A 16,986-nucleotide genomic window follows, 5' to 3' on the forward strand; every position below is an offset into this window, starting at 1 on the left:
AAATTTGTTATCCAGAGTTCAGTCAGTAGGAGTTACTATTATCAAACCAGCAGCAAAAACCAAACAGAGAACTGTGTATATACCTAGAAACAAGGGGTGGCAATGCATTACACTATAAGAACTACCTTAGAGGTTGAAAGAGTCTGATAGTCCTGGTCGGAAGTTTATCTTTCACCGTGCATTGATCAGCCAGTCCCCCCTGTGGCTGAAACAGGGCCGTAGTCTCTTCAAGCTTCAACCATGCATAGACCACTGTAAGTCTCACTGTATGCTAAGTCTCACTGTAGTCCCCTAATAAGAGGGGGGTGGGGCCTCCTGAACATTATCTCATAAGAAGAGAATCCAGTCCTAGTGGGAGTGGATCTAATCCTTAACAGTGTAATAGGGAAAAGTTCATCCCAATGTAAGTGAGCCTCCTGACATAGCTTACCCAATTGAGTCTTTATTTATTTATTTATTTTTTAAAAATACCTTTATTTTATTTATTTTTTATGTGGTGCTAAGGATCGAACCCAGAGCCTTGCACATGCTAGGTGAGTGCTCTACCACTGAGCCACAACCTTAGCCCCCAATTGAGTCTTTAAAGTCCTGTTCATCCTTTCAACTTTACCAGAACTCTGCGACCTATAGGTGGTATGTAACTTCCATCTGATGTTTAAATTTTTGGCCAGTAATTGTATCACCTCAGCCACAAAAGCAGGCCCATTATCTGAGCCAATAGTCATTGGGATACCAAATCTGGGAAAAATTTCCTGGAGGAGCATTCTGGCTATCTCTCTAGCCTTTTCAGTGTGGGCTGGAAAGGCTTCTATCCAGCCAGAGTATAAGCACACAAAGACCAAAAGATATTTATAGACCTGTGATCGTGGTAGTTCAGTGAAGTCTACTTCCAATTCCTCAAAAGGTGCTCCTCCTATAGTTCAGATTCCTGGTGGAAGTCTTGGCCCCTGGCTGGGATTGTTACATGCATAAGCCCCACATTGTTCACTTATCACCCGGGTAATGCTTGTGAGCTGGAGGATATAGAAATGTTGGCTCAGAATTGTCTCAAGTGCTGTACATCCAATATGTGTTCTCCTGTGGACTGTCTGATAAAGGCTGGGCCTAGAATCTCCGGTATGGCTATGCGGCCATTAGAAAATCTTCACTGTCCACCTGGGGGATAGTTTTCTTCTTCAGTCTTAAACAAATTACTTTCATATAGGGAATATTTTGGCTCCCATTGTGTTAGAGGGTCAGGCAGGAGAGCAGCATTTAAATCTGGGACTGGATTTCCTTCCCTTTTTTTTTTTTTTTTTTAGGTAGCTAATCTGGCCTCTTTGTCAGCTCTCGGGTTTCCCTGAGCAATCATAGTATTTCCTTTTTGATGACCCTGGCAATGCATAATGGCAACCTTTTTGGGAGTCCACACTGCATCTAAAAGTTTAAGAATTTCCTGCCCATATTTTATGTTTTTTCCTCCCGAGTTAATTATCCCCTTTTCTTTATATAAGTCCCCATGAATGTGAAGGGTAGTGAATGCATATTTCGAGTCTCTGTAAATATTTGCACAGACTCCTGCTGCCAACTTAAGTGCTCGAGTCAGAGCAATAAGCTCTGCCTTTTGTGCTGAAGTTCCCTGAGGCAGAGGTTCTGCCTCAACAGTAGAGTCCAAAGTGACCACGGCATATCCAGCAAAACATATCCCATCTTTTATAAAACTGCTTCCCTCTGTGAAGTTCTCTGCATCAGGGTCCTTGAGAGGCTGGTCTGTTAGGTCTGGTCTGCTGGAGAACACTTCATCCATGATCTCAACACAGTTGTGATCAGTTTGTCCAGGTCCAATGGGCAGCAAAGTTGCTGGGTTTAGAGTTTGGACAACCTCAATGTGGATACGTGGGTTTTCACATAACATGCCGTGATATTTGACCATTTTTTCATTAGTCAACCAATATTGTCCCTTGTACTCTAACAATGTCAAAATCGAATGAGGAACCCTGACAACGAATTCTTGTCCCATAGTCAGTTTATCAGCTTCCAATACCAGCAGAGCTGTGGCTGTAAGGGCCTTGGGCTACAGAGTCCAGCTGTTTAGACAAGTAGGCCACTGGATGGTGCCATGTCCCCAGCATCTGAATCAAAACTCCTACAGCTACTCCAGACTGATCATGGACATACAGAAAGAAAGTCTTTGTGACATCAGGGAGCCCTAATCCAGGTGCACTGGTGAGTGCTTGTTTAATGTCCTCAAAGGCCTTTTGTTGTATTGGCTCCCACATCAGAGGATCTTGTTCTCCCTCCTTTGTGGCTTCATAGAGGGATTTTGCCATGACTAAAAAGTTGGAGATCCATATACGGCAGAATCCAGCAGCTCCCAAGAATTCTCTAATTTGACGGAATTAGATTTTAAAGGGACTGGAATTGAGCAGATGGCCTGTTTCCTTTCAGAGCCTAGCTGAGTCAGATAGAAGCCCCTGAGTCAGATAGAAACCAAGGTATTTGACCTTTTCCTGACAGATCTGGGCTTTTTTTTCTTTGATACTTTGTAACCAGCCTTGTATAAGAGAGAGTGAGAAGCAGTTGTGTCCCCTTCATGCAGTCCTCTTTGGTTGATCTGGCCAGCAGCAGATCATCTACATATTGGAGCAGTGTGCACCCACACTGTCTTGCAGGAAAGGCTTCTAAGTCAGAGGCCAGTGCTGTCCCAAGGATAGTGGGTGAGTTTTTAAAACCTTGTGGTAATCTAGTCCAGGTCAATTGGCCTTTGTTCCCATTAGAATCTCACCACTGGAAGGCAAAGAGCGGCTGACTCTGTGGTACCAGTCGAATGCAAAAGAAGGCATCTTTAAGGTCCAGGCATGTGAAATAGGCTGCTTCAGCTGGGAGCAGACTTAAGAGAGTATATGGATTGGGGACCACAGGATGTAAGGTGACTGTGGCTTGATTTACTACACATAAATCTTGGACTGGCCTGTAATCATCAGTCCCTGGTCTTTGGATAGGCAAAGAGATGTATTCCAGGGTGACTGGCATGGCCTGAGAATCCCATGTTGCAAAAGTCTGTCCAAATGTTTTTGAATTCTGAGTTGTGCCTTATGAGGAATAGATATTGTCTCAGGTGTATTGGTGTGGCTCCTGGTTTTAATTCCACTGTTACTGGAGCAATATTTTGGGCTAGTCCTCGTGGACTGTCCTCTGCCCATACTCCTGGCACTTGGAAAGGAAGCTCTGGCTCCTGCTATGGTGTCTCTACTTGGCTGAAGAGACGCCATTCCTCTTCTTGGGGAATGGTGAGGGTTAAAATGTTTGCCTCAGAGTTTCCCAATGATAAGGCTGCCTGACCTCTTGCCTCAAAAGTTATTTGGGCTCGGAGTTTTCCTTGCAGGTCTCGACCCATCAACCGTACTGGGCAATCTGGCATATACAGGAACTCATGAGTCACTTCTTGGCTGCTAAATTGCGTCGCTGGGGTAACAGGAAAGGATGACGAGCTTTGTTGCCTGTGGCCCCGATAATTGTGGTCTGTTTCTTTGAAAGTGGGCCCACAGGTCTGGTCACCACTGAGTGGTGAGCTCCAGTGTCCACCATAAAGTCCATGGGTTAGCCCCCTATAAACATTCGGACCATAGGCTCCTGGGGACCAAAGGGATGGAGCTTGGTCGGTCCTAGTTCTCATCATAACTTTCCATGGCTGCCAGTCCCACAGAATCTTTCTCAGGGGTATAAGACGGGTGTTTGAGGCATTGGGCATCATGGGTGACCTGTTTGTAGGGCTGGTATCGCCCTCGAATGACTTCACCTCTCTTGTCCTGGTAAGGAGTAGCAGCAGCCCAGTCGTCTTTCTTCAGCTGGGGGCATCCAATCTTCCAATGGCCCTCCAGATGGCAGTAGCTGCACTGGTTTGGTCTCAGCTTAATCCCGGGATGGGATGGTCCCTCCAGCCAGAATTTTCTTTGGCTTTGCATTTGACCCCGATTTTGAATATTGTTTTGGTTTTGTTCTGGCAGGACACCCTGCCCCCCCCAGCCTTGAGTAATTCCTGAGTTCGCAATAAAGGCAGCCACAAGGAAATCCATTTTCTTTTTCATCTTTTGATCTGCTTCTCATTGAGCCTCTTGGTCTCAATTGATAAAAACACTGTAGTGGCGACCTCAATCAGCTCATTGGCACACTTTCCAGCAAAACCCCTCTAGTTTTTGTAATTTTCGGTGAATGTCATTCTGAGCTTGTCCCACAAAGGCTGCGTTGAGTGCCTCAGGATCAAAGGGAGTAAAGAGTTGGAAGGCCTCACACAGTTGTTCACAGAATTGGCTGGGGCTTTCATCAGGTTTCTGGAGCAATTCTGATATCTTGTTTATATTTAGGGCTTTCTTTCCCTCTTCCTTTAGGCCTCCTGTGAAGGCTTCTTGATATCTCTTTATCTTTTGGAGGTCCTCCTCATTGTTGGGGTCCCACTGGGGGTCAGTGTCAGGAAACTGGGCCTGGGCATAGGCTTGGATGTTGCCTTGTGCATCTGGAGCATGTTCCTCTAGCCATTTTAAAGCTGCTCAGGTTACCCATCTATGCTTCTCTGTATTAAACAGAGTCAGAAGAAGCTGGCAGCAGTCCACCCAGGTAGGCTGGTGAATCTGGACAATGGATTGTATGAAATCAATCATGGCCTGAGGCTTTTCTGTACAGGAGGGAGTATGATTTTTCCAATTTAAAAGATCAGTGGAGGTGAAAGGCTGAGACATACAAATGCATGTACCCGTTGAACATTTCCCTCCTGATCAAAATAGGCTGGTCCTCTAACCTCTCTTAAAGGCATCTGGTGGGCTCTCCTTTGGGTAATGGCTCTGGTCTTAGGATGGGTTCCCACTCTGGTCTCAGGAGGTGGAAGAGAAGACTTTGTTCAGGGGACGTTTCTGACTCTGAGGATGAATTGGAGGAAAGAGTAACAGACGCTGGAGAACTATCATCTGTTATCTCTGAGGATCCGGGGGCTGTGGGGGCAGGCTATTGTTCCAGTGGTCTTGGTAAGGTTGGGTAGAGTGGTGCAAAAGGTGGTGGAGTCTCTTCTGGCTCGCTGGATTTTCTTCTGGCTCTTTTTGGTCAGGTTCCTTCTGTTTAGTTGCCTTCTGCTGGGTTTTAGAGGCTGCTACACTTCGTGCTAACATCAGCTTGGACTGTCCATCTAGACAGGCTCTCAACCAAGGGGGCTGTTTCTGTACTATTTCTTGCCAGAAATCAATATAAGGGTGCCGCAGTCTGGCTGGGCACAAATCACGAGCCACTCAAGCGGGAACAAACTTTATTTCTGAATTCCACCAGCACACTCCACACACGCTCCCCGGGAACTCTCCCGAATGCCAAGCGGCTCCTCCAGGAACCACCAACCAGAAAATCCCTCCTCAGGCACTTCCCCAACCAATGCGAACTCTCTAGGAATCCCCGGGAGAACTCCAAAGTAGCAGGCCGAGGACAGTAAAGGTCTAATATACAATTGAATCAATCCAGCATCATCTTAATGGCTTGCCTCTCAACCAATACTATTGGCAAAATGCCAGGGGCCATTCCGACTCGGCTGTGGCTCTCAGCATAAGGGAACTGGTCTGGGTGACCAGGAGTTCCAACAGCTATTAAAAGGACCTCAGCAATGACACTCTCATCTAAAGATCCTTCTGGTGATCAGCCCACACCTAGGGTGGGCCATTCTGCTTAACAGAGATTACGTAACTTTTGTGGAGTGAGTTTCACCCCATAATTTCCCTTAAAACCCATCTTAAAATTTTTCAATTTACACTCCAAGGGGTTCAAGGAACTCTGTTTCCTTTGTGTGACTCTCATGTTCCACCCTACGTCAGTGTGGTACACTTAGGACAAGGCTCGCTTCCCCTTCGCGAGGACTTAGGGCCCTCTTAGCCTTGCGGGTCGGCATCAACCCCCGACCTGGAGCTTTCACCTAGACGTTGGTTGGTGAAATTCCACCATAGACCATATGAGGTGCCATAGAACCGCGGATCACAACTACGCACTCGCTTTGGCCCTCTGGTTGGGTCGGAACCCTTCCCTTTGTCTGTCTCAGTCACACACTTTCACACAGACATGGCCAGAACAAAATTTCTATACCGCCCAAATTCCAACAATTCCAAACCAAATAAAAAGGGCGTCACGGTTTCCCCTCTGTTCGCTGACCCTGAACAGAGACTACTCAGGCGACTCCCCAGGTCTGTTTCAGCTCCAGCCACTTTGGAGGGTACTCAGGACCCAACTGAGGTTGATCAAGCCTCTCTTCCACCTGCTTAGGCCTCGAAGGGGAAGTCAGGTGGGCTGCCAAAACAAAAGGACCCGGATCCTACTTGTTCATTTGGGTGGTGCTCCAAAACCCTAATTCTGGTTCCTGCTCCCTGTGGGTTCCATTGTACTCGGGGATGGCAGCCCCAGGGTGCCCAGTGAATTGATCCTCCTTCAGGCCAAGAGTGACCTGTGCATGCCAAGGGGAACACTGTCCCCCCATCGCCCCAGGGAAGCTGGTCCCCGGAGACAAGAGAGGCAGAATAGCCTTCCTTACCTCCTCTGTTCCATCTGGGTCACCAAAATGTTGTAGGGACAGATGAGGCAAGGCACCAAAGACAGGAGGAAACAGTTTTATTTAGCTGCAGCTAGATTCAGAGGGCACAGCTTTTGCTGTAATCAATTAACCCCCTGAACCCCAAGTTCAGGTAGTTTCAGAGTTTTATGTAAAGGGAGGGGTGCAGAAATTCACAGTCTGCAGAAGTTTACATAAAAACAGCTCTTTCTTTCACCGCTTTTGGGAAAGTTAACCCTTCAAGGACAACACCTGAGAAGGGGGGAGCTTCTTCTCTCCTTTCTTTCCTCCCCCTGCCAGCTGTTACCATGGAGCCCAATTGGTAAACTTCTCTTATCTTAGGAATGTACACATCTCTGTGAAGCCCAGTTCAAGGCCAGAGGCCTTGTTTGTACATTACTACAAACACTGTACTGGATACTATGTGAAAAACTAGTAAGGGGGTGTCCAGCACCTGGAGTGCTGATATCGTCCTGGCCAGTGGCCAAGTAAAACAGGGCGACACGAAAATAGGAAGTTTATGTACATTGAACTCTTTTGCAGACACTCTTTTGCTGACAGTCCCCAAATCAGCCATGGTGAGGATTTCTGGAGAAGCCCAGTTAAGACTCTTCTGTGGGGAAAGGGGGCGCCACTACACTTTCTGAAATTTTAGGCCTTCCTTATAAATATTTAATTAAAAATGACTGGTAAGGCAATGTGGAAAGCCATGAAGATTTTCAAGCACATACTGAAGAATGATAGTAAAGGTATTAGCCAGTGAGAAGTTGAAAATATCATTCAGACTTCCCATTTCAGCTCCAACACATGAAGAAGTGGGAAATAGTATTCCTATCCTTATAGATGTCCTGGTCAAAATCAAAGAAATCTGAAGAATTGTCACAGCTTAGCGGAACAGGAGACATCACTTCTAAAAGTACTGTGGAATATAGCATGAAATGGTATTTCTCCACATCAGCGCATTTCTTTAGCTTTAATTTACAGCTATGTCAAGACAGGATTTCAGAGGTCTCAGTTTATAGATGGCTGACACCATTGCTCTGGGTCCAACGTGAGACAGAATATCATGACAGAAGGTCAAGGCAGAGGAAAACAGCTCAGGACACAGCAACAGGAAGAAGATATCAGCAGATTTTTCTTTGTTTCCACAAATTTCTACCTTGAACTTTGGTGCTATTCTACTTTTTTGAATTGTTATTTTGTTTTGTATCATTCTTAAATGTTGGATACAGAGAACATTTTTTTTTCTCAATTCAAATTTGGCAGCATCTTATAAATGGTGATAATTGTTTCCTTTTTCTAAAAGTTTAAATCAAATAAAAATTTAAAACTCATGCACAAAAACAAGAAATCATCCACATTTCTTGTGTACCATGTAATGTTTCAATTGTGTTCAACATATTTATCTCCTTAAGTACATATTGTTTCTTTGTAGTGAAATAATTAAAAATCCTTACTTCTGGAGTTTGGAAATATGCAGCACATTATCGTTATCTGTAGAAAATCCTACTGTGCAATGGCACACCCAACTTTCCTGCTTCCATCTAATTGCAACTTAGTACTCATTGATTAAGTTTGACTCCTTTCTCTTCTCTTCTCCTCTCCCTGCCCCTGGTGACCACCATTTTCCTCTCAAAACCTATGAGATCAACATTTGAGATTTCGCAAATTAGTGAGTTCATGAAGCGTTTGTCTTTCTGTATGTGGCTTATTTGACTGAATGAAGTGATCTCCAGTGCCATCCATGTTTTGACAAATGACAGGATCACAATTTTTATGGCTGAATAGTATTCCTTGGTATATATGTACCACATTTTCATTATTCATTCATCAATAGATAGCCTCTCTACCTATTTGGTTAAATAAGGATAACACAGTCTATTGTCATCTACTCCTTCTCCCCTCCAGGGCTCCAATGTTGGACCTGTTACAGTGGGGACATCATCTTTGACTCTATAAAATAGATTACTTTTTACAACAGATATAACAGGACTTTAAGGGCCCTAATTATGAGTATAATGACAAATGCAAACATCAGGAAAGGCTGAAAACTGGTTCAGACCCTCAGGAACGTGTCTCTCAGAACAATAGCTGAGAGAGAGAGAGAGAGAGCTATTGGCCTGTTTCCTCTGGATGCTCAACACTGTCTATAGTGCCTCCATAATTAGGGGTAAACACAGTATAGAAGAATCAGAGTTTCTCATTTTAATAGGGAAATTACACGAAGAAAAGGAATTTTAAATAATGCATTGATAAGAGCAACTAATCCAACCAGCCTAAGTCTGAGTCAAGCCTCACTACATGGTTGCTCACATTTTGAGCATCATAGTAGATAAAAAAGACTTTGAGGGAAGGGACATTGAGTGGTGCATCGGTAAGGGGTGACTAATCTGAATGGCTCAAAAGTCCTAGATAGGTCTCAAGAGGTAATCCCAGAAGCTTTGAGGTCCACAGGGGATTGAGCGACACTTCAACCTGGTGGAGGAACAATGAAGGAATGCCATGTGGAATGTCTTCTTCCTCCTTGTCTTTCAGAGGGGGGAAACTCCATCTGATACAAGTAGTACTTATACACTGGGATTCTTTTGACCCTCAGACCCAGGGGAAGAAATGCCTAGTGCCTTTCTGTACTCAAGCCTGACCCAAATACCAGCAGGAGGATGGGGAGAGAGGGCTCCTGAGGGAAACAGGAACAATAACACCATCTTACGATTGGAGTTGCATGACCAATTGCCCAAACCAGTTTGAAACCAGAGGTGGGAAAAAGATGTCACTTTTAAATCCAAATTGATGGAGGACTTTTCTTGAACTCTGGGATTCTACTCTTTCAGGAAGTTCCTTCCTAAATACTACAGAAAGGGGGAGACCAAGGGGAAGGAGATCTGGGAAGGCCAGTTGCTCCAGGTCTAGGCCTTTTGAGAATGCTTAAAATGTCTACTTTTGGCTTTGAAAATAATGTAGCAGGTGTTACCCCAAATTTAAGGGACTCAGCTTCAGGAAACTCACATGATTGGCCCAGGAATGTCTGAAAACATCCGAATCCCTACAGGGTTTTATCTTCAGGCATAGGAGATTAAAAAAAAAAAAATCCTGGGCTGGAGTTGTAGCTTAGTGGTAGGGTGCTTGCCTAGTACGCACGAAGCACTAAGTTCAATCCCCAGCCCCACATAAAAATGAACAAATAAAATAAAGGTATTGTGTCCACCTACAATTAAAAATAAAATAAAATAAATCCTGTTGGAGGAAAAAATAAAAGGATATGATGCTATATGTACAAGTGTATTTTTCTTTAAAAACATTTTCCTGAGAACTTCATGGGTCCCCACATTCTTTTTTTAAAAAACTTTTTTATTAGTTGTTGATGGGCCTTTATTTTTTTTATTACTTATTTATATGTGGTGCTGAGAATTGAGCCCAGTGCCTCACACATGCTAGGCAAGTGCTCTACCACTGAGCTATAACCCCAGCACCTCCGACATTCTTTAAATATCTGGTTGACTACTTTGATACAAAAGTACACTCTGGTCTGACAAAGATGTTCCACATGAAGGAGCTGGGGACAGTGGTACACACCTGTAATCCCAGAATGTGATAGTCTGAGGCAGGAGGATTGCATTTCGAAGCCATCCTCAGCAAACTAGCAATGCCCTAAGTAATTTAGTGAGATCCTGTCTTGAAATAAAGAAATTAAAAGGGCTGGTAATGTGGCTCAGTGGTTGAGTATACCTAGGTTCAATACCTGGTATAAAAAAATAAACAATCAATAAACCCAACATGTTCCATATGGTCCTTTTCTAGATTAATTATGGCCATTACATTTTTGGAGAATCATCTGTATTTTTTTAGCTCAGTTTTTCTGGTGAATTCACCTTTAATTCTGTGATATATATATATATATATATATATATATATATATATATATATAGATAAGTCTTGTGTCTTGTGTTGTCTAACTGAAGGTGTTTTTTTTTTCTCCCTGTTTTAGTCAGATTTTTCACTGCTGTGACTAAAAAAATCTGACCAGAACAATTTTAGGAGGAAAAGTTTATTTGAGGACTCATGGTTTCAGAGGTCTTAGTCCATAAAAGGCCAGCTCCATTCCTCAGGGCTCCAGGTGAGCAGAACATCATGGTGGAAGAGTGTGTCAGTGGGATTCAGCTCACATGGTGATCAGGAAGCAGAGAGAGAGGTCTCCATTTGCCAGATACAAATATGAAACCCAAAGCCACGCCCCCAATTCCCACCTCCTCCAGCCACACCCCACCACTTCACTTACTACTCAGTTAATCTCTATCAGGGGATTAATTCATTCATTGTGTTAAGACTCTCACAACCCAATCATTTCTCCTCTGAACCTTCTCTCATTGTCTTACATGTGAGCTTTTGGGGGACACCACATGTAAACCATAACATTCCATCCTGGCCCCCAAAATCCCACACTCATCTGACAATGCAAAATACAGTTAGTTCATTCCCAAGAGTCCCCGATAGTCTCAATAGTTCTGAGATTGCTCAAAGTTCAAGTCCTAAGTCTTCTCTGAGGCTCAAGGCAATCTTGCATGGTGAGCTCCTATAAAATTAAAAGCAATTTACAAGTATCCAGTATATAAAGGTACAGAGTAAACATTTCCATTCACAAATAAGGGATGCAGAAAGAAGAGATAGGACCAAAGCAAGACTGAAATCCATCTGTGCAAACAAGTGCTATAGCTCCATGTCTGGCATCTGGGGTACATGGCATCTTGATGTTTTTTCCAAAGGGCTTGTGTAGCTCCATATCTGTGGCCTTGGTTGAAGGATATGGAAATGACAGCCTGAAATGACAACTCCCCAAGACAGTGTGTGGCCTGGGAGGAGAGTGGGAGGGAGAAGCCAAAACATTGATCCTTCCCCTGAGAAGGAGATAACCATCAGTTGCTGGGAAGAGGACAAGTACTGATCCTTTCCAAAGTAAATTTTAATAACAGTGAAATGACACCTTAATCCTATCTCTGTGACAATACAATGAACTTTGGAGGACAAGATTAAAAATTGAACACTGAGCTCTGAACCCTCCACCTTGCACTGTAAAAACCCAGCCTAGTAAAAACAGTATCCAGTAAAAAAACAAGTTCCAAATGTTTGCAACCTTTTACTCACGGCCTGTTAAAGTCTTCAAGGGCTGAGTCACTTCCCAATGTAACCTATAAAAACCCATAGACTTTCTGTAACTGGGGGCCATTTTCTACCCAGAAAATGAGCCCCTCTGATGGCTGACTCTGGTGCTAAATAAAAGGCATAGCTGGTCCATGAAGTCTGCTCCTGTCCTGGTTATTTGTGCTTTCATTATGGTGCCAAAACCATTTTGATTATTTTTGTTTACATTGTTGGTTGCATCCCGAGCAGCCTTTCTGTTGACTTGCCTCTACTCAATACCTGCAGCTTTCCTAGGATGATGTCCCACATTACTGGCATTTCTTACTCTTGGGGGTCTCCACTGCAACTTTGACTTCCTCCTCACATCTCCACACTTTGCCTTCTCAGGGGGAGCCCACAGGTATTACAACCCTGTTGCACTTTGCCTGGCCTCCCAGACCTTCCTTTGAAATCTTGGTGGAAGCCTCTATGAACCCCTAACTCCAGCATCCTGCAGTCTGCAGAACCAGCCCATGTGGTTGAAGCCAAGGTCTGCCACCATCTTGAGCAGCATAGATATAGTACAATGCTAATTTCTAATACTTATATTGATGCTAATTAAACAAAAGGGGTAACTGTAAAATTACAGACATTAAAGTTAAGACCCATTACTCCCACTTAAAGACTGAGGAGACTGGCTTCCTGGATGTTTTAAAACCAAAATTTGAAGCCCAAATGCAAGAAAGTTTAAAAGGCTCAGGAAAAAAATGGCCAATATTTTGGTCCTTGCCTCTTAGGTTAGCCAAAACACATGGAAAAATGGGTCCCCACTAAGGGCTTTGCCATGCCAGTGAGTCACCTGATCTCCTGATTGGGGGATTGATAGGATACTAGAGGACAGGAAGCCAACCAGTGCACATTGTGAAAAGGGAAGGGTCCTTGAAGAGGGAAATGTCCCTGATGCTTCCAAAGAAACCACAGGTGGTCAGGTCAGCAAGAATCTCACCTATCCTGGCAGATGGTATGACTGATAAAGGAAGGGAGACAAGAGGCTTCTCACAAGGTCCCAAGAGACCCTTGACAAATGTCAGCTGATTATTAACAGTAGATAGGAACAGGTCATTTTTTTTTTTTTTTTTTACCAACTTGGTGCTGAACACCTGGCAGGAGAGTACAACCAAAACACAGTCATATGTGGACATATATAAGAAGAGACAATGATATATATATATATATATATATATAATTTGAGATGCACACTTGTGTCCATTCTCTCAAAAGTAAATAAAGGGAGAGTTCTTATACAGGAGTGCCTGATAACTATCCCAAAAGGCTCCGCCAGAGTCCACAGTTTGTTCCAAGTCAATTTGAGACCTATACATCTTCCTAACCTCCTATAAATATATAGCTAAGCTTGATCATTTTTCACTGGTACGATTATTTAGCCCCAATATTTATACTTCTAAAAGATATGTGACACATGGAAGCCCTAAATAACTTTTATGTGAGAGTTCTGCATGATATAGCTAAAGGGGATCCTTCTGCCAAATGGAGGTAACACTAATGAAAAAGCTGAGAACTCAGATGGCATTAGCTACCTTAACTACAGCTCAAGAAGATGCCTAAGCCATTATAAAAACTTAAAGTCCTGTATATGTTTCTAACAATTCTGAATGGTCTGCCACTCACAAATCAGTGGCATGTTAGACCCTACTCTCAAGTTTAATGAGTCTCTGTCTTTGCAGTTTTCAGGGAATGGCTGATAGTACTGATTGCTTTTCTGCTGATTGTTTACAAAAAAATCATGCTTTGCTGTCTTGTATATTATTTGTCTTATCATGATCCCTGCCCTATGTAGGCCTCATCCAACTGCCACCAGAGACCTCTGGACTGCCCTGATGTGTGAGGTGCCCAAGCTATAAATGACCTTATAGATAAAATCCAAAAACAAGCTCCCCTTCTACTGAGCATTCATATATAGGCCTCTGTAGCAGGACCTGACTGCTGTTCTACTTTGAACATCCCTTTTCAGTCTAAAGTACCAGAGTGGTCATTGCCCTTTTTTCCTAAGGGCAGCTAGGGGGGAATGCATAAGATAGGATAATGTGTCCCGATTGAAGGATTTTTTTTTTAATGTAAAGTCTACTCTATGAGGTTAACCTGTAGAAACACTCTAAACATTCCAGCCAACTCATTTGTCCCAGGACGATGAAATAGGGAGGCAGGACAGACCTGAGTAAAAGCAACAGACTCAAGGGCAACCAAGAGAATTCATATTTTCCCAATACCAGTGCACCATGATTTTTTTTTTTATAAGTGCTCCTACCAATTTAAAAAACAAGCCAATCTGTCTTTTCTGTCAACCCAAAGAAGCTCTGTTCTAAATCCCCTCACTTCCTGAAGGCCATCTTCTTACAATAACTGTCTATAAAACATCTTCACTCCCCTCCCTGTGCACATGCCCAGAGGCACTCGCCCCAGGGGAAATTTCCCACCACAAGGGAACAAAGGGAGGTGGGGACAACTAAAAGGTATTTCTTTAAATAACCCAATAGGAAATAGTACAGTGGGCCCTACCAATGAGTAATGATTAAGTACCCTCTTTCCTCAATAGCTATTCATGCCAAAGATTGTGAGGTCAGCTCCAGCAGTGGGCAACAACCCAGTGCCTGTGTCAGTGATAAATGCTGAACAGATTGCCTGCTCAGTGCGACTGCTTTTGGCTTTGGTGGCTGTGCACCCCTTCTGCCCATGGAAGTAAAATTCTTACCCTATCCACAGAGCTGATTAGTCTCTGAGTGTTTATTCTGACCCCCCAAATTGCCATATAAACCCCTGGGCTAATATATCTAAGTGGAAAAACTGCTGTCAGGCCCCCTGTCACCTTGCCAGAGATCTGTCTCTTCTATTTAAATGAATCCTATTTCTTTCACTCTTGCCCTCTGTTGTTGCCCACGGATTCATTCTTTGAAGTTGCAAGATAAGAACACAGAAAGAAATTGGTGGTGAGCTTCCTGGGTCTGCCATGCTGGAGCATCCCCCTCCATAGTAGTGGAGAATCTAGCTTTGCCTGCTGAGACCCTTGGAGCTAAGGCCAGCAGGCATACCTTGCTGTGATTAGCTGCTAAAGCTAAAATGGGGTTTCTTGGCTGTGGTAGCTTGCAACTTACGCAGACCCGACCCATCAGCAAAAGCAGAGAATTGAGTTTTGTCTCAAACTCTATATTTACCGTGTTATCCCTTGGTATGCTCCTCCTAGCCCCTGGGACCCACCTTGCAGAGCCTGCTGGACTCTTTCTTCCCCTCCTTCTGCAGAGAGGTCCTACTCCGAAGGGTTCCTGTGCTCTGGCTCCGTCTTCCCGGCTCAGAGTCTTTGTCCTGGGCAGCAAGGCCTCCTTGTATGTTCAACCTCTCTTCCTCTCCACTCAGTGTTTTTTTTTTTTTCATTATACAAAATACCTGTATGAAGATGTGAATTTGGTGTCAACATACCTTATATACAAACAGAGATACGATAAATTGTGGAATAAAGGTGTATTAAGAATTGTAATGCAAAAAAAAAAAAAATAAGAGAGCTCATGTATAATGGCATAATTTGGCATGAACATACTTTATATACAGAGTTACGAAAAATTGTGCTGTGAGTGGATAATTATGAATGTAAAGCATTCCACTATTGTCATGTATGTAAGAAATAAATAAAAAATAAAAACACTACATACGTCTCATATTTCCAAAATCTCTCCCTTGTAGCTCCCACCTGACTTCCAGTTCTTAATAGTCAAACTGTAGTCAAGTTTATAGACAGTCTTAGTCATGGGGTATCTGTGTTAGCATATGCACAAGTGTATTTTCAAAAAGGAAGGGATCATAGGGCTGGGGCTGTGGCTCAGTGGTTGAGCACTTGCCTCATGTGCGTGAGGCACTGGGTTCGATCCTCGGCACCACATACAAAAAATAAATAAATACAACAAAGATACTGTATTCATCTACAACTAAAAAAAATAATAATAATAAAAAAGGAAGGGACCAGATAGATGAACACCAACATACAATATCCATCCTATGCCTTTCAGAATTATGATTCTATTTAATGTTAGCATATAAAAATGATTTTTTCCTGTAATTTCTGTAGAATTTTATCTGAAGATAAAATTTTAGCTCAAGATGTAAAAAACTGAGAATGACAAATCTTTAAAGTGACATGAGAACAATAGCAGATCTCAGGGGAGGTATTTTGCACCCACATGTTTGTTTGTGTGCACGTGTGCCTGGTGAGATGGTCTTGCTCTGGACAAACCTGTAGGGCAATTCACATGGAGGCCTAAGGCTGTAACCTAAGTCTGAACAAGGTCCAGGAACCTGAGCTGTGTGCATGAACCCTATCTGAACCCTATCTGAACTTGGAGGCAGCATTTGCAACAGGGAATGCATTCTGCAAGCCCAAGTGGTGTGGCCTCAGAGCTCCCCATATTCATAGTGACTTGCAGAATATGTGACTTCTCTGACTTGATAGGGATGAGGTGACCTCTGCCTGTGCTGCTCCACCCCCACCCATATCTTGTCCCAGTGGTGGGAAACCTTTATGGACATGCTGGGTTCACACCCTGCAGTCCCAACAAAGTCTTAGCTAATTTCCAAACTTTACTTCCTGCAGAGCAACAATCTTGCCCTTTAACATGTAAACCCATTTCATTTTATTTTCATATTTCCATCATGTCTTTTAAGATCCTTTATACAGGTACAATCAACAACGATACAATTTATCTCACCTCTCTTTGTTTTGAAATGGTCCCCTGCTTCTCAGGAAAAAAGTTGGCAATATATTTGGGTAGGATGTTATCCTGATGAGGGATGCAGGATGCAGATCCCAGAGTGGCCTCAAAAGCCATTTGAGTCACCCTCTGATACCAAGAGTACACATGGGTCAGGAGTCAGGGTCAGGCTAAAATACAGGGACCTGGACAGTTGAGGATTGGCCCTGGCCCAGCTCGGTCCTTTTTGATGTCCTCTAGGGTCCTCCCTGAACCTCCTCCTGTCTCCCTTCTAACAGGGGAGGTGCCAATGGCAGCATGAGCCGTCTGAACCCCAGGGAACTGGGCTGAGCGATGGGAGGATGTTGGGAAGAGAGAAAACCCTTGCTCCTGTCACCATATGTCTGGTCTCCAAGTGCACTGCCAGCTCCTGGTGGACCCCGTGGGGGTTTATTGGGGGGTGGAAAGCTGCTGGAAGACAGAGCCTTGCCTTCGGCTTCAGGGCCCACAGATTTTCTCCTTGCCCTATGGGGCTGAGGCTGGATAGGATCTTAATCCTGTCTCCCC

The 16,986-nt window shown here is 43.7% G+C and overlaps 1 long non-coding RNA gene across 1 annotated transcript; it reads right to left on the reverse strand.

Annotated features, from left to right (window-relative positions):
• Positions 1–10,843: 10,843 nt before the first annotated feature.
• On the reverse strand, positions 10,844–16,944 carry LOC125620338. Its single transcript, XR_007351938.1, has 3 exons — positions 16,438–16,944; positions 14,939–15,124; positions 10,844–11,442 (listed from the first exon to the last, which is right to left on the reverse strand). It is a non-coding gene; the product is annotated as an uncharacterized LOC125620338 (long non-coding RNA).
• Positions 16,945–16,986: the final 42 nt, after the last annotated feature.

The sequence above is a fragment of the Marmota marmota genome, unplaced genomic scaffold, assembly GCF_001458135.2.
Source record: "Marmota marmota marmota unplaced genomic scaffold, marMar, whole genome shotgun sequence".
In the NCBI taxonomy this organism is placed as follows: Eukaryota; Metazoa; Chordata; class Mammalia; order Rodentia; family Sciuridae; genus Marmota; species Marmota marmota.